General features: G+C 34.8%; 1 pseudogene; it reads right to left on the reverse strand.

Moving 5' to 3' along the window:
- Positions 1-2,979: 2,979 nt before the first annotated feature.
- On the reverse strand, positions 2,980-24,752 carry LOC149409941 (endothelin-converting enzyme homolog; annotated as a pseudogene).

Below are 24,752 nucleotides of genomic sequence, written 5' to 3' on the forward strand. Positions count from 1 at the left end.
TTTTTGTCAGTTATTACGCATTTTGTATTGATAAAATATAATTGAAATCATACGATAACATTATCTAGTTTTAAAAAAAATAATTTTACTTTTTTCTTGAATAATACCAAATCTATTATTTTATAAATTTAAAATTTCAAAATACATGTATTATATTAAAAAAAACTTAATTCTAATAGGAAATTTCTCATTGGAACTTTTTTAATGATATGGTACCTACCTGCCGGGCTGAAGAAAATTTGAAAAATAGTCATTATTATTGAGATAGTGACGTTTCTTTGGAAAAACTGTTTAAATTCATTTTCGGAAAATAAAAAATCGTTATGAATATCTCGAAGAGATCCGGTCTGTTATATGTTTATATGGAGGATAAACCGATGCCAGTAGCTTGTTCCACATACGAGCTGTCTTACACACATACCAGTCGAAGAATCGGCCTGTTCTCTTTAAGCCAACAACCTGTGAACGGGAGTTCCACTCGTGTACGTCAATTTTACGCACGTGCACTCGTGCACTGGAAATCAATGCTGCTAGCTTCTTAGAGCAGACTCCATTTAAATACCTGTAGAACAGACTCAGAATACTGATATTACGTATGTGCGTAAAAGACGGCAATCGGTCCGTTAACAATGGATTGTCAATCAGAAGGACCGCGCTCCTTTGCAAGTCAAGTAGTTTATCAAGTATTGTGGGGCTCCAGCCCAGAGGTGGCTCCCAAATTCAATTGTTGGGCGTACTTATATTACTATCCTGTTCTACAACTGTATGTGTAGAACACTAATTGAAAATAGTTTTTTTTAACTTTATTTTCCATTTCTATCTATTATTATATCACACTATAATAATATAATGCACAATCTACCATCGAACCTCTTCTAAAAGTCAAAAAAATTGTAATACGTGTCATTAACAAGCGACCGACAAGATATCCCTCCACTCGACTCCTTATAGAGTATAAGGTCTTAAACATACGACAACTCCACCTAAAATTTTCCTACATACATTTCCTGTTCAAATATAAAAACAAAACTCTCTTACAACCCAACTACACCACCAGAACAAATAACCAACGGTCACTACAAAGTACCTTCACTACATACCACGTCAGTTCGAAGACAATTTTTCTTCCTAGCTCCTAAAATCTTTAACCTTATCCCTGAAAACCTAAAAACCGTGAGTCAACCCCATTCCTTTAAAAAACAAATTACGAAATGGATCCTTACATACGGAATACATTACAACTACAATACTCATTCATTCTAGACTCTATCAATTTAATCACCTTTCAGACAAAACATAACATATCCTTATTCCTTAACTTAGCGGTATAGTATGTACATAATTAATTAGTGTGATCTATATACTAATAATTTCTCAAATTTTTCATCTTCTTATAATTCTCTATCTTCTCCATTCTCTTCTTGCAACCCAAACTAGCTATACATCATTTTTCTTATTTTCTTTTTTATATTATAGTAATGTATAGATTCTATGTCCGCAAACTGTGAAATTCACCCGCCATAACATAGGGCCATCCCTAGCATGGAGGGTGAAATATGACCCAATTATCAATAAAATAAAAAAATAAAATATATTTTTCATTTATTTTCTTGTAAGGAGAAAACACAGAATATTACAGTAATAAAAAAGACAATAAAAAACATTAACAGGAAAAATCGACATTGAAAATCCTATTTACCACAGTTTATTTTTAGCAGCAGATAAATAAACATTTACATATATGGTATGATTTGAAATTTTCACGGCCAATAAAATGATAGTGATTTGTTTTTGGGGTATAATGCCATGTTGCACTACCTCCTTTTTTAGCCAACTTTTCGGACAGCATTGCAGTGTCCATCATCAGAGGAGATTACACATCAAGGAGGAAGCGCAACACGACATAATACTCCAAATACAAATCAATCAAAACATTTACATATATTTTTTACACGTAAATTTTAAATGGTAAAATGAGAGAAGTGAACAATTTCCATAAGCAAAAGCTTACAAATATTTTTTAGAAAAGTTTAGAAGCAAAAATATTTAATAAAAATATTTAATAAGCAATAACAATAGCAACAAACCTAGTCGTTCTGGTGATATCTTAAAGTTTAATAGTTTGAGCAAGTCTAATATGGTATTAGTCGTCAATCCTAGTTGTTCTGAGTGGTATTTTAAATTTTAATAGTTTGAGCAAGTCTAGTATGGTATTAGTCGTCAATCCTAGTTGTTCTGAGCGGTATTTTAAAGTTTATTAGTTTGAGTAGTCCGTAAGTTCGGTAATGTGGAATAAGTCGTCAAACCTAGCTGTTCTGGTGATATATTAAAGTTTATTAGTTTGAGTAGTCCGTAAGTTCGGTAATGTGGAATTAGTCGTCAAACCTAGCTGTTCTGGTTATATATTAAAATGTATTAGTTTGAGTAGTCCATAAGTTCGGATAATGTGGAATAAGTCGTCAAACATAGCTGTTCTGGTGAAATATTAAAGTTTATTAGTTTGAGTAGTCCATAAGTTCGGATAATGTGGAATAAGTCGTCAACCCTAACTGTTCTGGTGATATATTAAAGTTTATTAGTTTGAGTAGTCCATAAGTCCGGATAATGTGGAATAAGTCGTCAAACCTAGCTTTTCTGGTCATATATTAAATTTTATTAGTTTGAGTAGTCCATAAGTTCAGATAATGTGGAATAAGTCAGTAACCCTAGTTGTTCTAGTTCTAGTGATATTTTAAAATGTATTAGTTTGAGTAAGTCAAGACAGTCGATTGTAGAGTATGTTGTCAAACCTAGTTGTTCTAATGATATTTCAAAAAGTATTTTAAAAGTTTTTAAGTTTGAGTAAGTCATAACAATCGATAAAGTTGTTGTAGATTTTTTACAGGGTCATGAGGTCAAGGTACGTTCGCCAGTTAGAGACAGAATGGAGACCTTTCATTATTTTTTCAACCTTTCAAGTATCTATTATTTGGGGCGTGTTCACCAAACTCCGCACTTCTTGACTGGGTTCATGTTTGATCCCAGTGGACAGTTGAACTCCTGGGAGAACTCAGGCAAGTTGGAAAGGGAACCGATGGCTCTATATTTATTGATTGAATGTCCATCCGACTCTACCCGGAAGGCCACCTGTTCTTTCTTCGGCCTGGCTTCACACCAAATCTACAAAAAATAGGTTTACCGAAAGATGTTTTATAACTAGATAAGAATTTCATTTTCAATTTGTGAGGCGGGTATGGGTAACGCCGTCCAGGTACCATTCATTGGATAACTAAACCTATGCCATAGGTCACCCTCAGAGAAGTTTGCCTACTTAGTAGTCGGGTTAATGGGGTGAGGTCTGTTTAGATCTTGGCGGCAAATGCGGATGATTTCCAAATCCACTAAAACCCCATTAAAGAGACGATGAGGATAAGCTTACTTCTTGGTATCCGATACTTGACGGCTAGGCCAAAACTAAAAAACGAAAACCTTTTGAAATCAACTAATGATACTGAAATACTAGTCTTCAGACGATTCAACATATTCTTCAAGTACACATTTGCTCCGATGATGGTCACTGTAACTCTGTCAGAATCTTTGGCTTAAGAAGAAAATAGCGTAACACGGCACAGTACCCAAAAATAAATTACGATTATGTTATTTTTCAATCAATATCAAAAAAATTGTCCAACAAGGACAGAAAGATTCACCGACTTGGTAATTCTACATAAATCCTAAGGACGGGTTGTTTCGGAGAATTTGAACAATTCATCAAATTTCAACGTTCATTTCCGGGTTCTGTGAAAGCCCTATTCAAGTTCTGTTATTATATCATTGTAGGCTAGTTGCTTGACAAAATTGAAATAAAAACAGAACTTGAAAAAATATTTCATAGAACTTGAAAATTAACTTTGAAATGTGATGAATTGTTCAAAACAACCCGTCCTTAGTGATGCATTTGATAATCCATAGTTGTTTGCATTGATGAGCTTTCTACGTGTGAGTTTTGTGGAAAACTTATGTTAGGTTAGGTTAGGTTATTATGTTACCTGTCCATACGAAATGAAGAAAAGCTGCCTGTGTGAATATTCGAGGCCGGGCAAGGTGTAGTTCTTAGCCGCAGTTTTGGAGTACTCCAAGTAAGCGTGGAAAGCCGCTTTCAGACCGCCATTGTCCGCTATATTCTCATCTGAAACATCAATATTGTTGACTAGCTGTTCGCCAGTTGATATCTTTTCGTAATAACTCACAAAGGTTTTACAGAATAAATATAAAAATTACGTGTATCTTATTTCCATATCTCACTTTCAAACCACCTTCTTAATGTGTTTGAACTCTTACCTAAGTAAATGTTAAGCTTGGCATTGCATATAACTTACCTATGGTATTTCTCCCATTCAGATGAAGCCCTTCCACGGAGTAGTTGGAGTACTAGTCTCTGATGCAGGCAGTCCTCAGATCAAACTGGTGGATGCTGTCATTCGTCCACCAGTTGTTCAAGTTGCCAAATCTACCATCCGGAAATAAAAAAAATATAAAAATAAAGATGCTTTAATTGAATAAAAAAGACAATATATTTGACAATATTGGACAATAGAAGAAGACATGCAGTGAAAGCAAAATTAAAATTTATGGTGAAATTATTGAAAATGTTAATTTTTATTTATTTATACTGGGTTCTTTCAGGTGGTACAATTTATATGCCAACAATCCAGTTATAAAACTCAGTTAGGCAGACAAATAAGTCCATACAATTATGAAAATCTACTCAGCCGAAAGATACAAAAAATTACAAATGTAAAAAATGATTTAATCACGAATGAAAATATTAACGACTCTCAGACGAAATATGTGAAAGAGAAAAGAAAGAAAAAGTTTCAAACGTATCGAGGAATTGAACCCAGGACCTCTTCCTTGCCCGGGAAGTGTTATGACCACTGAGATAATTCGACCATAACAACTTGCAAGGCTGAAGTCTTGGGTTCAATTCCTAGATGCGACTGAATCTTTTTTTGATTGTTCTGTTTCATGTCTTTCGTTTTTAGAGTTGTTAATTTTATCTTCGTTGACTAAATATCCCAAGTTTAGGTTTTACCAAATGAGTTATTTTACCATTAAAATATTGAATATTCACCCTAGACTTATGAGAAAGTAAATAGAAATCTACTAGACTGTAATTAAAATCGGGTAGAATCTAGCAATCACAAAGAAAAATAGTAACCAAAAAAAGCGTTCAGAAAATAAAGGTAGTTTTTAGTCGAAGTGTGATGTGGTTAAATATGGCGAAGAGGATTAGTTCAATGGTAGAGCAAAGTCCCGGAAAGGCTTTGGTCCCGGACTCAACTCCTAGATGCGACTTCTTCTTCTTCTTTCTTATGGTGGGGGGGTCAGAAGGGGACATTTAGATCTGCGAGCCAGTCTAGGGCCTCAGGCGTCGCCATGTGGACCTCATCAATCCCGCCAGGGAGTGAATGGAGCGGTCATTCGTTGACCACATGTTCGGTTGTCTGCACCGCACCACATTCACACATCGTCGACTCTTAAAGGCCCCATCTGTGCATCATGTCGGCACAGCGTCTATGGGAGCACCTTAAACTATTGATGGCGGACCAGGTTTTGCGAGGCAATGAGAACACAGGCTATCTCTCGGTGGGGTCCTGTATGAGATTGGTATTTCCCACGTTGGCCGTTTGCCACTCATGTTTCCACCTATCTTCTGGGGTGAGAGGTAATCGGAGGAGCCTCTCTCCTTCCGCCCAGAAGGGCTATCTGGACTACAAGAAGCATGCCGGGTGGGAGACGACATCTTCATGCAAAGGTATTGCGCTTTTTGCAGCGCCTTCTTGCATTCCCTCAGTGTTGCAATTTCTCACCTTATGTTTGGCGGGGTTATGTTTGGAAGTACGGGGAGCGATGCTACTGACTCTATCTCATATTTCTGTTACACACATTTCGTTTGAGGTTAATTAATAGTATCTTCAGTGATGAAAATTATATATTTTTTTGTATTAACACGACAAATTAACATTAATTTACAGAACGAGATTTATTTTTGTTTCATTTGTAACGTTTGGGGAGAGAGGTAAGTATAAAACTCGACTGGAGTTTTTTCTTGTATTTTTTACCCTCGAAATATTTTTATTTTTTCTTTGATGTTGTTTCATGCGAAACTCGTGGGATCGCACACCCTTCATCGAGAACTCAAATAATCAATGAAAAAATAAATTTTGAACGTCGGCGTTATATACAATAGTTAAAAATCGCGCAAGATATGTTCTTTATTGTGAGCACTAATACTTTATTGACAAATTTTAGAAAGATAGGCGGCGTGACGCTCCGCGCTCCGCGAACTTGGTTTGTTTCGCTTTGCCAAACTCAATCTACCTCCCCAACTAATCCCGTCATTCGTTCTTTTATACTATCCCATGTTCCCACTCTCACCCCATCTACTTATAATTTAACTAAATAAAACTTTTGTATTGCGAATAATTGTCACACTTCTGTCTCCAGTGGTAAATTAATGGTGGCATGAATAACATTTTTTTTATTTTGTTATGTAGGTATGTTAATTTTAATATTTTTCTAAAATTTTTTCTAAAAATAAATATAAAAAGTACCCTTCACACACCTTCCCTAAAGATGACATCAGATATGAGGAAAATTATTTTCTACGAGGCCTCCGATGTGGAGTAAATATATTTAAAAAAAATGATTGAATTACCAAAGTATTCGATGATTCTTATTATGAAACCTTGCATTTTCTTTGCTTTATTCGTAATAATACTCACATGATGTAATTTTTTTTAACTTATAATCAATGACTATCCCCAAATCATATTGGAATTATTTGTGAATTCCGGACGTACTGCATGAGATTTTACACTAGAGAACTACGGTCAAGTATGCACAAGACGCCGTGAATACATTTCAAGTACAGTATAACAACGCACATAGGACGCTGTTCGGCCTCCCTTGACGATGCAGCGCTTCGCAGATATTCGCAGAGGGAAGAGCACATAGGTTCACTATTTTGATGTGCCACAGAATAGCCGGGACGAGTTAACGCTATCATAAATTGGAAAACACTCTCGTCCAGGCTGTCGTCATGTGGAAGGGCGCGCCCCTACACCATAGATAGAGAATTTCCCTTAAGACACCATAATAAAATGTATTGCACTCACCGGACAGTTCAGCTGAATTGAACAAAAAATAATATAAAGCCAATGTTTGAAGGGATGGCGGAGGCAAATTGTGAGGGTTGCTGTCTGAGGGGTGCTGTAAAAAGATCAGAGATGTGCAAAATGGGTACCCAAAACCATTTGAAATGCAAAATGGAAATGGGTCAAAACTTTTCCATTTGAAAATGCAAAATGCAAAATGGTTTTTAGAAAAGCATTTCAAATGCAAAATGCAAAATACCTATTTTCAAAATGCATTGAAAATGCAAAATGGTTTCTCAGGTCAAACAATTAAAATAATTATAGAATTTTTAAACAATTTTGTCATTTAATAATGGACATCAATGTAGAACAAACATATTACATGATGGTAAATCCAAAAGCACGACTACAGATTATGAAACCACAAAAAATTAGAAAAAAACATAGAAACTGCTATCTAACATTTAATAGCATCATGGCCCCATGTTCAGTATTTGAATCAGTATTTTTTGTAATGGTATCACTCAATTGCCAGAGCTTCTACCAGGGAGCAACTTGACAAATGTAAATTATCTCTCATAGTGAGGTTGAGGACGGACTGATATTTGGGGCTTATGAAAAAAAGATGAGTGGAGATAGTAGGAAGTGTGTTGAAAAAAAAATCATTTAAAATGGAAAATGCATTGAGAAAAGCATTTAAAATGGAAAATGCAAAAAAATGAGAAAAGCATTTAAAATGCAAAATGGTTTTTAGAAAAGCATTTAAAATGTAAAATACCCATTTTGCATTTTGCATTTCCATTTGAAATGGATTTATTTTAAATAAAGCACATCTCTGAAAAATGTGATGTCCTCACCTATCGTACTTTCTTCCCTGGTCATCAAAGGCATGCGTCAGTTCGTGACCCATCACCGTGCCAATGGCTCCGTAGTTAATACTCTTTGGGTTCTTGCGATGATAGTAGGGGAACTGCAGGATGCCAGCGGGGAAGCATATCTGGTTGCTTAGGGGATTGTAGTCAGCGTTTGTCGTGGCGAGAGCCGTGGCTAAAGAAAATAAATATTTGAATGTGCAGAAATCACACATTGTCTGTCGCAGGAATACACGGACGGATCCATGTGTGAATTCTGAGCACGAGCATAGTCTGACAAAATAGCAGAAAAAATTTAGGGCGATATTGAATAATGTTATTAGGTTCTATACACTGGCTTTTGTGAAGGATTTATAAAGCTGAAAGAATGTATAAAAAGTATTTGCCTTAGGATCTTTCGTTAAAAACTCGAAAAATGTATATGACATCTATCAATCATCTGTGAAACATTTGAACGAAACAAAGCCCGCCGTAAGTCTTTCATCATCGCACAAACAACATTTTCGATTATTGTGATGGTAGTGGGACATTTAAAATGTTGTCAGATTATTCGAAACCCGAGAATTTTTGTCATTCTATTAAAAAAAAGAAAAAAAAAGTTGGTTATTATTAGGAGAGCGATTATGCATACTATACTGGTTTATGTGTAGTATTTTAAAGTTCTCCACAGAAATTTGTGTTCAAATTATGTTAACGGTGCTCATTTTGTTAACTTTTGGTGATTATGTTGGATATGTGCTGTGCAAAATGGTTGTGTGTATCTTTTAAAAGATCCCATCCTTTAATGCCATATTCTATTATTGATTAGCAGTAGGCAAAGTACGTTATTCTAAGTAAATCTTTAGTTTCCTTACTCTGTTTTTGGGTATGTTGGTTGTTGCTTGAAATTCTTTATTTTTGTTAATTAGTAAGGGTTTGGTTTTTACTAAAAGTAAATACGTAAATTGGAAAATAAATAAAGTGTGCAATATAATTGTGAATGGGGAATACTTGGAGCAGGTGGATGAGTTTGTGTATTTAGGAAGTATGTTTACGAGAGATGGGAAGGCTGACAGAGATATCGAAAGAAGGGTAAATGCAGGTAATTCCGTTAATGGAGGACTAAACGCCGTAGGCGCTAACAAAAAATTGTCCAAAAAAGCGAAGTTAGCAGTCCACAACGGAGTGCTGGTACCTACCTTGATGTATGGAAGTGAGGCATGGAACTGGCAAAGAAAGGATGAAAGTAGATTAAATGCTGTTGAAATGAGATCCCTGAGGCGTATGTGTGGTAAAACCATGTTTGATCGTGTGAGGAATGTGGAGATCCGCAAAGAGTGTAAGGCTGATGTAAGCGTAATGAGTAAGATTAAGAAAGGGACGCTTAGATGGTTTGGGCATGTAGAGCGAATGAGCGAAGATAGGAGTGTAAGGAGGATATATGATGCAAATGTGAATGGTAGCAGAAGTCGGGGACGCCCGAGGAAGACATGGCACGATCAAGTGAATCAGATACTCGAGTCGGGCCATGTCAAGAGTCAGAATAATAGAAGAGTTTGTATGAGACGATGTATGAATGTGAATGAGGCAAGGAGTGTGTGCCAAGACCGAGTTGTTTGGCGGTCCGTCCTCTCTGCCTACCCCTGCGGGGAAACGGCGTGATGGTTAGTTAGTTAGTTAGTTAGAAAATAAATTAAACAAAGAAGATAAGCATTGTTTCGATCCAAACATGGCAAACAATTTATACGACTTCAATCAGGCTGAATTAACCAATGAGATGTAACATACTCCATTCTTTTCTGTTGGAAGGTTCGTCTAGTTTTTTCAGAATATTCTTCATTTCGAACAACTGGACCTCTATATTATTCTGGAAGTATTCTCTTTCCTTCACGTTAAGTTCCAAATACTTTTGGTCCAACTCCTTTGCGTTCAGGATGAAGTCTGGGAAACCTGAAAAAAAAACAGTATTTTGCGTTACGAAAAATCATCTTTTTCTTCGCGCGCCCTCCCATAAAAGAAGTTGGCTGTCAAATCAGGGAAATTTTTGCCCTTCAAGGTGCAGCCCGGAACAACTTTTTCGTGGATTTGGGTAAATTTGTTTTTTGTTGTTCTTCATAATGTGAAAAGGATATCTTAGTTTTATTATTTATCACGAAGTCTATTGGGGAGGGGTTAGCGAGAAGCTAAGATTCAAGAATTCTTCGAATAAACGAATAAAAAAATGCGTAATCAAACTTTGTGTTCACAAATAAGTATGCAACTTCAAATGTAAAGTTGCACTCGTAACGCGAGCGTCTGCATAAGAGTCCATAAATCAAATTTGTTGCACATTCAGAACAATAGACTGGTTTTAAATAAAGCACGAATCTGCACAGAATTCAGAAGCTTAAATAATGTTTATACAAGGAACAAATAAATAGTTTTCCTCCAAATTGTGCAGCAAATGGTGTATAGCTCGAAATAAATTTAAAAGTGGAATTTTATAATAATAATATAATTGGATGACTTGTATTGCGCCGTTTTTGTGCAAAATCACCTCAAGGGCGCTGTACAAACTTATAATACATTTTTACAGTGCTCTATATTATAACTTAACTATTTATGGAGATAATATACAGTACAATACTAACCTGGTAGGTCACTTGAGATTAACACTTAATTAACATTATCTAATTGTTTATTAGCGAAATTTAGATACAGGATGTAGGACATAATTGGAAAATTGAATATAACTGGACTTTCTCTTAGGAATGGTATATTTAATTTAAGGGTACGACAGCTTAAAAAGGTAAGTTTTTAGTTTAGACCTGAATTCTGTTGGACTTGTTATGGATCTTAGTTCCGGAGGGAGTTTATTCCAAGCCTTCGGCCCAGATACTCGGAAAGCGCGATCACCAAACTTAGTATTTGGCTTGCGCTTAGGTTCTATCAGTCTGCCTACAGCTGATAATGTTGCTGATCTAGGAGTTGACTGCCTCAGACCAGTGTTTTCCGGGACGCATAGTTAAGAGATGTAGGGTGGGGCCATTTCATTGATGGATTTAAACACCATCCAGCACAGTTTGTACTGGATTCTTTCAGGGAACTTGAGCCAGTGAAGGTTACGAAGGTGTTCTGAAATGTGCGAATATTTTGAAACCCCTGTTATGAGTCGTGCTGCTGCATTAAACACTTGGAAGGCTGGCATAAATGCCGTTGCAGTAATCGAGACGTGAGACTACGTAAGAGTTGATAAGTAGTTTGGTTGCTTCTGTAGGAAGGTTTTTTCTGTGCATTCTCAACACAAGACTGGTTTATGCTTAAGAAATAAGGAAATACTGCGTTCGAGTCCACTAGTCACCCAGCTTAAATTTATTGTAGTTGTACTGCATTTCGCAGCATATTTATAGTCTGCATCTAGATTTCTATACTATTTACGTTTGGAAAACAAATTTGATTTAATATTTAATTAACAATTTAACTAACTTCAAATGTGTCTGACATACCGTGAAAGAAACGAAGTCGGGCTAACGAAATTGATTTTCCGTTAAACAAATATTTTTTTTCAATAATAATTCAATGAAGTGAAAAATAAACTTTATGTACTCAGTGAAATAGGAACTTTTACTGCATTATTTATCAGACTCGTGACGCCTATTTCACTCAGTTTTACTACAACAAAAGAAGAAAATAATACCAATCAATTGGCTGATGGCGTCCTCTTTTAGTACCGCCTGGTCCCTGGTTTCTTTATGCAACCAGCTGAGGGTCTGTAAGTTCTTCTTGAAGGCCCCACGAATATTCTCAATCATCTCAACAGCCTCCAACCTTGACTCTTCGCTGAACATCTCACGCACAAACATGGCACCCGTCGCAAAATCTAAAAGATAAATTAAAATTATTAAAAAATCTTTATGTCAGTTCCTATACAGGGTGTCCGGTGGTAAAGTGCACTAACTTCGGAAGGTGATTCTACATGATTTTAGAAGTAGAAAATATTAATCAACGTTTTAAAGTAGTTTTAAGGTAAAAAAGTTGAATTGTTTATAAGGGAAAATAAATATTTTCCTATTGTAAAATAATTTAGTACGGGAAAAAATTTTTTTACTTTTTTAATTCTACCATCCATTCTACCATGTGTGCATTACCCCCGGACACCCTGTATAGCGGTAAAGATTAAAAAGAGTTTTGGAAGGAAATAGCTGTTTGGACATCAGAAGCGAGTTGAAGGGAATTACACACAAGAGGTATGGAGATATTGGAGAGATTCTTCAAAATTTTGCGATAGTCTTTAAAAGTTTTCGTAGTCCAAACCAAAAAAGAGACGGTCAACCTACAAAACGGTACAGATTTATTAAATCCAAAATCTGAGAGTCCTGTAGGACACGCAGATTAATCAATAATAACAAACAATCAACCCTAAACCAGGGGTAGGCAGAATTTCAAGCGAGAAATTGTCAATTATTGTTCTTTACCTTGGCGCCCAAACGTGGGGCTGTGATAAAAAATTTTTACGTTAAATTTATTTTACAGCTTACAGAAGCTATGTATACCTTCTTAACTACAACCGTACTGAAAATTATAGGGGTTAGGCCACTGCTAAAAAAGTAAGGTGAAACTTCAGAAACAGCACAGTAGGCCTATTTCCTGAAGGATATCTCAGGAGAGCTATGCAGACTATCTCCACTTCAAAACCGCCTGCCATACCAGGAATACCCAATTGTCTGTAGTAAAACATGATCTACCAACCAATGGCCTCATCGGTATCCGTGGCGCAGGTATACCGCCGCCTTTTACCACTCTTGGAGGCAATCATCACGTCACCGCCCTCGGACTCAGTCATCGCCGCATCGCCCTCAGAGTCAGTCATCGTCTCGCCGCCCATGGAGCCAGTCACTGCCATTTGATAAGCATTATTCGCATCCCTGAAGTCCTTGCTAAGGTAGCGAGATAAATCCTTGACCGCCTGCCATATCATATAGTTGTTCAGGGTACTAGAAGCATAGAATTGACGCATCAGAATTGGCCGATCACAGCCTTGATTGTTGCCTTTGAGAAAGATTGACCATCGCGCACAGATCAGTCAATTGTGGTGGTAGGACGGGTTGTTTTAGAGAATTCGAACAATTCTTCATATTTCACAGTTCATTTTTAAGTTCCGTGAAAAATGTTTTCAAGGTCTGTTATTATTTCAGTTCTGTCTACCAAATAGCCTACAATGATATAATAACAGAACCCGAAAGTTAACAAATTATTATAAGCAATAATTAGTATTTTATTATTTATTGTTATCAAGTTTAATTTTTATTTTTTTATATATTCAATAATATTGTTATTGGGTTTATAAAAACAGTTTTTTTTAAACAATTTCTGCTGTGTAATTATTATTACGCGTAACAGCTGTTTCGCCCTCTGAAGGCATTATCAAACTGTGGGTAGCCCACTTACAGACGATACATTTATATTATTTCTAGATAGGTATTTTAATTTCAATTACTGATTTCTGAGTAAAATGTTAGAAATTCTTATGGTTATTACCCCACTAAAGTTTTCCCAATTAATGTAATGTTTAAATTTGACTGAAGGTCTTTATGTTAGTTATTCCCAAACGATGACTCATAGGGTTATTTTAATAGCATAATTAAGTGCTTCATAATGCACTTATATTTGCACTAGGTTTGAAGATAAAATTCGAAATTAGAAATTCGTTTAACCCTACTAGATATCTTAGTATAATTAGATTGTTTAAAGGTGAAAAAAATATAATAAGCAGTAATTGTTGATTGAAGTACTAGCACATATTGAATTATTTGGCGTATTGGAAATAAACCGACGTAGCTCTGTGGTTCAAAACACCTGACCGGAGATCATAAAGTGCGGGTTCGATTCCCGTCAGCAGCATTTATTTTTACTCGGGAGATATTTTCAATTTGTACGGATTTTTCAGGCGACTCATTATTGCTAATTATAATTTGTAATCCTTTGTGCTATGCATAAAACATCTTGTCTTATAATATTACCGAAAATGTACGTTGAAATCTGATGAATTTTGATTAATCTGATGATTACGATAAGGTAAACAATTTTCCAATCCCAAAGCAATGAAGTCAATGTTCAACTGCATTATAAGATCATTTTATATTTTCATATTATAAAATGAAGGCCTCAGCACGGGCAAGCCACCCAGTGAGGCCTACATTACTGGAAAACTTGAATTGTAAAAAATATTGTACCTAATAAAAAAAATAACAAAAAAGATCAAAAATAAATCAGCAAAAACAATAGAACAAATTTAAAAAAAAAAAGTAATGTTGAATACATATTTCATGTTATCCACAAAATTCGCCAACTTAACATTAAATATGTCAATATCACCATTTATCTTTGTATTAGAATGTATAGTGACTATCCGTGATTTACCCATCACATGTATTTGCTTTCGAATCACGCTGCGAAAGTCTCCAATCTAAGAATAATGAGGCATTTACAATACCAGCATTAAAAATAATGAAATATTTCATCAACAGTTACTGAAATGCCGTCAATTGTTCGTACCAAACAACTACGGCCAGGTTCGACACCACGATCTGCTGTGTATTCTACGTGGCAGAATCGACGTACCAACCAGGCACAGCGTGACAAAAGGTTGTTGCAAAAAAATAACTCTAGGTCTCTTGAAATTTTCATAATTGGCATTTAAGATTTCTGTAATTTTTTTTATATTTTTTCGTATATTTTTAAGTTATGTAAATTGTTACATGTGGATCTTTAAACGATACGTGGTAGATAGACAATTACTCACTTTCTACCCTTTTCTGTTTCCGCGTACTCGTTTACCAGGATGTTTAATTTCACCAAGTAATCTTTGCCATAAACCACAACTCTCTCTTTAATGGTGATCTTCCTCGAAACCATTCTGAACACATTGTTGAAGTAGTCCTGCCAGTTGATGAAAGGACTCAACTGTTGCAACTCTTCCAAGGACATGGCGTGGTACAACTCCTCTATATCATGCCTATTCTCGTCAGGAGTTGTGATGTTCGCCAGATCCGTCTCAAACTCTATGACGTCGAGCATCTGTGTTCTGGCGTCAGTTTCGTCGGCTCCAAGAAGCACAGAGGTGTTTGTCATAAATTCGAGATAGGCGTCTAATATTTTTTTGTTATCTGTTTTGTTTAAGTAATTGTTGCGAGTTGGCATCTCAAAATCTGCTTGGTCGATCTGAAATTAAATTAACGAAAATACATATAGTTACGATTCAGATTACAGACCAAATCTTGATGCCGAAAGAGAGAGAAGGTACGTTTCGGGGTCCAAGTTTCTTAAATTACAAGTTGCAGCAGTAAAAAAAATAAAATTAACGACACAAGTGTCATTTAAATATATGCTAGTTGCTGACAGTTGAAGTACAAACATAGAAAAAAATATATATTGTAAGGTTTATTTTATACAACTAAACAATCATGGAATCAATGAAGAGGAAAAATAAAAATTATTCAGTGAGCTCGTTAAAATATGCACTACAAGTACCGCCCTATATATCTATAGAGGCATAATAAAAACATCAGCAATACTAGCAAAAGAGTTGCCAATTGTGGGTGTTGTTTTTTTAACAGAATTGTAGTTGTGGACTCCAGTTCCTGGGTAGGAAGATTCAATCCTGAGTCAAACAATTTTTTATTAAATTTTAAAACACGTTAAAAAATAGAAGTATTGTTGTCAAAAAAAAACTGTTTTAATTTTTTAGTGTTACAAGTAAACTTGTGTGTTCCATGTCCGGTCAACTCTATCAATACGGTAGCCGTGTTTGATTGTACCTTTTTATTCCGCCAGAGTCAGTGAGCGTTGCGACTCTTGCAGGCTGTCAAGTAGTTTTACATAGCACTCTCTTTAGGGTGAATTGCCTAATACAAAAAAAAAATCTACTGTTAATTATAATTTTTTTTTAATTTTTTTTTAATTTGATATTTGTATGTTTTTTACAATAAATATACAATAATACATATTTTACAGTGTTATCAACGTAAATAATAATAGCTATTCCTCACCATAAAGAGACGAGGCTCTTGTGTTTGGTGAGTGAATCCTAGCTCAATTATATGGAATCATGTAAGTAAGTAAATAATATATTTGCAAAACCAAAGGGGTAAGTAAGAAATAGGCAAGATTTATCAATAATACAGTTTCAAGATTTGAAGGAAATAATAATAAAAGTAAGATATGGACTTTTATAGTAGTTTTAGGTAATTTTTTAATTTTATTTTAAAGATATGGACTTTTATAGTAGTTTTAGGTAATTTTTTAATTTTATTTTAAATTCCTGAATATCTTCAATATTTTTTAGATATAATGGAAGGATGTTAAAATGTGTTATACCTAGATAGAGATAGGTATTTTGTGTGTGCTTTGTATTAAGTTTTGGGATTTTGATAGTTTTTTGATATCTTGCTGATGAATTTTTTTTTTTTTAATTATTTATTAACCAATAAATTAATATACATTTTTTTTCGTATAATCCACCTCACTAGGCTGAGCCTGTTCCGAGGTGGCGGGAGTTTGATCTAATTTTAGATAATGCGAATTTATATAGAATCACAGATATAAATAAAAAGATATATAGAATATAGAAAGATAATTGAATTGTAAGTTATTTAACTGTATTTCTTTATAAATTTGTAGAATTAAATATTTTTTTATATATATTGTCTATTGTGGGTACATTGAATACTGAAAAGAGAATCTCAGTAGAAAATTTGGATGGTTTTTTCAATATTACTTTAATTATCAATCTTTGAACTATTTTAAGTGGATTTAATATATTGTTATAAGTTCCTCCCCAGCCAATAATACCATATTGTAATATAGATTTTACAATTGCATAGTACACGCTTTTTAGGTTTTCTAGTCTAAGAATATTTCTAAGTCTTATAAATAGGTATATAAATACATTTTCTAATTCTTTTGACAAGTTCACAAATTTGTTTTTTCCATTTAAAATGTTGATCTATATACTCGTATATACCAAGATATTTATTTAATTTCAGAAGTTAGACTAAGTATAGAACATTCTTGATTGCAATTAGTTCTGTTACATTTAAGTTGATGTATTATAATTTTTAATTCTGGTACAAGTATAAAATTATTACTTTCGATAATAATTTTATTGTTGGTAACATAATAAATAAACTGGTTCTAGGTATTGCGGCATTAATAGATGTAAAGTGTTGTTCTTAGAAAAGTATGTTTGTAGCTTTATTATACTTACAGTAATGACGTTATTCGATGAATTTTGTGCATCTTGTACAACAGACCAAGTAAAAAATGCCTCAATAGAATATCTGTAAAGAAGACATTTTATTACTATGTTAAACATTTGAGGGAAACGAATTGGAAGAGTTAGCATTGAACCCTTTACAGATTTATAAAAAAATTCCAGAGGAGGTAAATTAGGACAATATGAGCTCGAGATGTCAGCAGAATAAACACTGACTTCGAGTTGATCGACACAGATAAAGATGTCGTTCCATGGCTTTTCTAAGGTTGCAAGCCAACTTAAGTAAAAATGTATCAAATATAATTTCAAATTTTAAGACACAGGTGGATTTGGTTACCATATCCCCGTGAACCATTTATTGTATAACAAACACATCTGCCATAGATCACCCCGAGTGGTTTGCTATTTTTTTTATTTATTTAGCAGTGGCTCATGGGTTCATCGGGAGAGGTTTGTTCAGGTCTTGGTGGGGGATACGCCTGTCCACAAACAGTCAGATCGGGAAAGGATGGTTTAGAGAGACCCTTTGACCTCTCCAATTGGTCTCTCTCGACCAATTCATGAGGTCAAAGGATATATGAACTTAAATACAGTGTTCCCTAGATTTCTACCCACCCCTCATACAACGGTATTGACAGAACTTACCTTAAAAAGTCCCTCAACACAGCATTAGCAAAGATGAGATAGACCGCGAAGGAAATTATTTGTGTGGGTTTAGTGAAAAAAAAGTGTGCAAATATATCATCTTATAAACACATAGAAAAATGTTGTTAAAAAACTGGATAAAAACCGAATTCACCAATCTTTACCTAAACTATCCAATTTAAAATCATGTTTAGAGCGATGTACCCCACAAAGAGGAATGAGGCACGATTGCAGGTCCAACCTGAAAAAACAGGAACTCATCTTGTTCACAGACGGGTCCAAGATGGAGCAAGGAATCAAGCAAGAGTTTAATTAATTACAAAATTTGTGCACTCATATTTTGGTGATACATACATCTTGGCAATATAAATGAAGAGTCCGCCCAAAATCAGTACGAATGAAAACATATAAATGATACCTCACTCGACCTAGTTTGTAAATTTAATAATATTATCTGATCGTAGAATCATTTCCGATTTAATCTGCTTGTATAAAATCATTAATTCAATTTTTGATACCCCTGATTTATTATATGTAATCTCTTTTTTTATACTCCAAGCAGGTCGGTTACAAGACAGTACCTACCATACTATTATAGCAATTCTATATCAACGTCCCAATATCACACTCCTATGCGATGGATTCAACAGCTAGGAAACAAATACTCCGATGTTGTTGATATATTTAGTACATCAATTTCATTATATAAACATACCTTATTGAAAGTTTTTTCATCAAGTAGAGGAATATTTTGAAAAAGCTATTTAATAGTATATAAGCAAATTGACAGTATTTTGCACCTTAACAGTATTTTGTCGGCAGAAGGAAAAAAATATATGGATTTTTTATTTTTATATTTTGTACCTACATACTGTGTAGATCGAATTCATTTCCTGCACTATTTACGAGTATAATTTCTTAAATATTGTTATATATGTATGCAAAAGCCTTAATAGGCGAAAAATAAATAAATAAACACGTATTTTTCAAAAATCCCCATGGTACAGACGCTGACAGCCTTTTAAGTGAGAAGATTCAAGTAGTCAAGGAAACAGATTAAAAAATGTACCAACTGCCACATGAAAGTGTGGAAAGCAAGAGAATTTTTGAAAAAAAACTGTTTCAAAGAATATTTTCGTATCCTGGGGAAAGGAAAATTTCTGTGACTGTGATTTCAACACAGAAATAACCCGGTTCCTTAGAAAAATAACTTTTAAATTCTCATTTTACTTGATTGAGTTCTGTATAAAATAATAAGATGGATATCTGAAAAAATCTAGCTTTTAAAAGAGCTGACACCGAGGCTTTTCAAGTTCGTTCTTGTGGTTATGTTCAATTTTGTGGTTATGGTGACGAATAGCTTCCTACCTTTCCATTAGTTTCTGAAGGGTCGTCTCCAGGTTGAATTTATATGGTTGAAATCCACTGGTAGAGATATTCCAGCCTCCGACATTGCTTATCAACTTCTGAAGGGGGGTGCCACCAAGAGTTTCGATCGTATCTACGTCAAGACACGCGTCGTAGTAAAGACGCGCTTTCTGTTCTGCTTTGGATTCTACCTTTTCAAGGTCGATTTTGTCTGTAATGATTTAATAGAAACTGATGTTTTTTGGACACTTTGTAATTTTTTTACTAATTTTAGTTATGTATTTATTATTATTGTACGACAGATTATTCACACAATTACAGTACGAGACTTCTCATTCTGACACTTTAAATATCTGGGAAGATAATTATACAAAACGGTCGAGGAATTGTACTAAAAATTATGGTCTGAAGTGGAATGGATGACAGGACAACTCGGCAATAGACTTTGATGAAATGATTTAATTTATGATGGAATGCATTCTGCGATAGAACGGGAAAATTAAAACCAGTCCGTCTATGGAATCATTGGTATTCTGGAAATATTCAAAAACTTAGGAAGAACCACTACTCGAGAGCCCTATCGAAAAGATGAAGTTCGACGACAAGGTGGACTTACAATGGTTGTCAAATCATATCATAAAAAACGACTAAAATATGAAAATGCTGACTTTATTTTTGACATTTGCGATACAAAAAGGCCTTAAAAGGAACGACTGCGCAGCCATCTTCATCCAAATCTGAAATTTGGATTTGAGGTCGAAATGCTACCAAACTGAAATATATTTTTTCTATTATATATATGACAAAAATCTAGTATGGATATCAAAAATAACACAATCAAAAAAATTAAAAATAATATAATATTTAAGCAATGTTCTTTCAACTGACCCAAAGCATTTTGGATAATCACCATGTTTCGAATCTGCCGTATGTCGGAGATACTCCATCGGGATAAGCCTTCCGGAATAGTATTGTTGTCGATCCATCCCCCACAGGCAAAGGCATAGAAGTCATCACAGGGATCCACCGTCGTGTCCAAAGATTTGAACATCTCTCTAGCCGTGTGGTTACAAGCGTCCGACAGACAAGTCGACTGGAAAGTATCATCTGATTCATCTGAAATTCAGAAAAAAATTCATACGAAATATAGAAAGGGGAACGGAATGGAACTCTGAGAGGATGCCACCAGAATATTGAAAGTCTTGGTGTCCTCAGTTTTCCCTCGCTCTGCCAGCACAAAAACTCAAGGGCAAATCGCACATAACCCGGAATTGAACTAGCCACTTGTGATCAGTAGCGCGTCAGAAGAGGTACTGTTTTGGTACATCCCGTCTCCTGGTGACAATGATAATAGAACGGTTATGGGGAGTAGGCAGGGAGTAAACTATTAAAGATAACAATCGGTTATATGTCCAAACTGTTTATGTAAAAATTAAACTCAATAGCATTATTAGGTGTTAGGTTAGGTTAGGTTAGCGCCTTGACAGTTCGGCGCCCGGAGCGGACTGCTCCAATTGCGCCCGCATAGGGACGGCCCTGTATGCATTTCAGTAAGCACTAGACATTATAGTATTCCTTTAAATGGTTATAGGTAAAATGATCGTTATCAATTGATTATAACTTTCAAATGATCGTCTGCAAAATGATCTTAGGCAAATAATAAGTAAATGATTGCAAGCAAACTTAATAGTTTCATTCGAGTGATGAAGGTCATTTTCTGATTCACGATCTTTTTATAGTAAAATTACAATAAAATTGTAATTACTTTCATTATAATATCAAGTATTTCAGATAATTTTCTTATTTAGAAGCATCTTTAAATTTACGTTAATTTTGAGTTTCCGATGATTTGCCTGGCCTAATTTGAGCATCACTGGTTTGTGATAAGTAAAATTTTAACAATAAATAATGAAACAATCCCGAAAACTAGTTATTTATGACAAGTGCGATTTTACAAGCGGTAGGTACAGTACGTACAAGGTAATGATAATAAGATAGACAATTTATTGACATTTTTCTTGGAAGGATGATAATTATAATGCTTTGATTGTTTTGAAGAGGAAATTGAGAAGCATGAAAGCGAAATCCCGAGTATTTTTCTAACTATTTTTTATTACCTACCTTTTTAGTTTCCTACTCGTAACATGCTGTACTTTTGTGAATATATTGATGGTTGAGGCAGGTAGGTGGGTACATACAACTTTAAAAAAACCTATTTTGAATATAACGATTAAGGCGATGCCATACGTAGTAATGCAAAATCATGTGTTTTTGGTTTGAAAATTTGGTCGCCTAGAAATATTTCAGATGCTTTAATTAAATACTGCGAGTAGAATACATCTTGGCCTTTGAAATAATCGAGTATTTTTTTATATAAGTATTTTTATAAGCCCAGAAAAAAATAATTTATAGGCCTATTAAAACTGCTTTAAAGTTCAAAATCTCCTACTTACGAACCCATTTTCGGTTATGATTTTATTGTATAATGTGGCAAATTAAGTTATTTATAAAATGATCGGAGAAAAATTAAATATCTATGCCTGAACATCCACAAAATAAAATTAAAGGCACTTTTTGGCCATGTTTTTTTCTTGCATAAATCAAAACAGGCGGATGGTGTTAAGCGGGAATTTAATCCTTATCGCCATCTACGTAAGGGTTTTTATTGATAGCGACTCAATTTAAAATATTACACGACGTAGTGCATCGCCTTAACGGCTATAAGGAACAAATTTAGTCGATCCCCTCGTGCTCGTTATAACCAAGTTTGACTGTAATTAACAAAAAATTTACAATGTTTCATAATTTTTTCACAAACTGCGGTTGAAACGTTTGGTTACATAGAGGTGTACATTTTAATTATTCTGTAAAGACGAGACAATACATTAAAATAAAACGAGAAACATAAAGACGTAAGTGAAGCAGTCGTGCACGAAAATATGTGACGCGCGGCCCTGGTGTATTGGACAGACCTGCGGTTGAATTTGCTTTATCAAATATTTGAAATAAACTGGGAATCTTAACTAAATAAGTGATAAAATCTTGTAAAAATAATATTCGGCGCACGGCTCTGCGTAATGAACGGACCGAAGGTCGACTTTGCACTACAAGACATGGTAAATCGATCTTTCCGTGGGGTTTATTTTTATTAATTCTGATGAACGTATTACTAAAATGTCAAATTTTTCTAGAGGGATTCCTCGGGAGGTTACTAACTCACCACATAGAAAAATAAAATATGGTGGTTACCGCAAATTTTTTGTTGAAAAACGTTTTATAAAATTTTAAAACCGTTTTAAAAACATATTTTAGTGGTAAAGTACTGTTTTTATTAATCTTAATTATAAATAACTCACATCCATAGGGATCCCTCTAGAAATATTTTAGATTTTAGTAATACGTTCATCAGTAATAATAAAAAATGTGAGCGTAGAGCAAACTCCCATTATAAGAGTCTTATGTTGTTTTAAGAAGAACGATTCATACTCACTGGCGTTGGCTATGTCCACTATCAACAGCAAAGAGGTCACTAATACGATGCTAAACGTTTCCAGGCGACTGTGGCAGTTTCCTGTTGAAGTACCCTGTGACACATCAACATATTTTGATATCACCCTCATCACGATGCTACATTCCTCCATGAGTTAAGTTAACCTCATCCTCATAATATAAGACATTAATTTCGGGTTTGGTAATAGATGATAATTAAAATACATAGACATTTACATTTTTATGCTTTTTGTAAACATCAAAGTTCTCCATTTTCAATTATTCAAATTTATTCATTAGTAAAAATGATAGTTCACAAAATAAAAAATGCTGTCACATCAAAAAATAGATCTGACAATGTACGTCTTTTTTGTAAAGTTATCATTTTAATAATTTTCTTATGTTTCTGTTCCGAAAATTTCCTCTGTATATATTCTGCTAAATATATATTTACTCTAATATTGAGGATTCCATATTGTGGAAGCATACTTCAGAAGACTTCTGACCAATTAACAAAACAACATTTCTAAAGACTTTTGAAACTTTACTTATTCTTAACAATTAGCAAAGTTCACCACCAGTTACTTTACAGGCTCCTGCCTAGCACCTAGCGGTCAGAGGTAAAACTAGGGCTAACAGATAAAACAGATGTTTTGCCTTATCAATTGGCTTTCTTTGACAGTGTTTGTTTACAATTAGCTTGTCAATGTATTTTACTTGGTTAGATTATAAAAAGCCTCGCCGACTGGATTCTTCTCTCCTATAAAATAGTAACAAGCAGTTATTATGGTCTGCAGACCATTAGTAAAAGTGTTTTGTCCGGGTCGGGAATAATTTAACTCTTTGTAACATTAAATAAAGTGAAATGCAGTTTTGTGCAGTTAAAACAAAAAAAAACCATTCGTCTGTTATTGAAGACTTCATCAAGCCCAAACAAATCTTAACACTTAGTAAGAAACCTAGCAAGAATAAGTAAAGTTTTCAGAAATATACAGTGTGCTGAAGTAGACATTTTTGACGATAATTTTTCCGGATTCAGAAAAAAAATCGGTTATTGTATCAATTGTGCCTCTCTTCGTGTCTCTTGTCTCTCTTTGTATGAGCATTGTATCATGTCATTTGAGTGAGCGTTTACATAATTTTCATGTAGACATTACATATATTTGGATTTTTTGTATTTTTATATTCCTACCTATTTTTGTATTAACTGAGTTTTGATAACTGGATTGTTCTCAGGTTAACTAGTCACAGTACGTAACGTCATCGTTCTAGTATCGTTCGTCTTTTTCGATTTCAAACAAGACGCGTGAGAAGAAAGAGGACGAACGTACGAGCTCTCGCAGGGACTAGTTTAATTGAGAACATCTGTAAAACCCAGTATAAATAATTATCTGTATATAAATATGCATGTCAAATTGATAAATTCGACGTTCTCCGTGGTGGAGGGGTAAGGCTCTCAACCAGCAACCCGAAGGTCGCGGGTTCAAAGCCCGGCGTGCGCTTGTAAATTATATTTGAAGCCTTAGACACATTACGCTATATTATGCGCGCATACGTTAGGGTGACGCTACAATCTTCCTCAGGAGAGGGGGTCAGATCAATTGGGGAACTGCCGCGGAATATCATTTCTTTGTATGGGATCTGTCACTTTGACAGATGACAGCCGCGTAATAATGGCGCTCCGTAAATTGTTCTGACCGTCATCTCCTGCTTATGTCGCATAATTTTAAATGTAGCCTGGCTAGCATATCACTGCGTAGAGTTGAAATATTGCTTGAAATGGCTTTAGTCATGTTTAGTGACCAGATATGAAGAGCCATGTACTCCCCCACCTTCCTCTTCCCCATCTCCCCACTACCTTCAGACTGACAACATACAACAATTGGGGGTGCCATAGACTTAACAGCACTGATCGGTAGGGAGCAGTTATGACTTGTAAATAAATAAAAAAATTGTATTTACCCGATTGATGGGCGTTCTATGCCCCCTTTTACCGACGGTCACCAT

The sequence above is a fragment of the Hesperophylax consimilis genome, chromosome 29 (genome assembly GCF_061612785.1).
Source record: "Hesperophylax consimilis isolate HC1 chromosome 29, BYU_Hcon_1.0, whole genome shotgun sequence".
In the NCBI taxonomy this organism is placed as follows: Eukaryota; Metazoa; Arthropoda; class Insecta; order Trichoptera; family Limnephilidae; genus Hesperophylax; species Hesperophylax consimilis.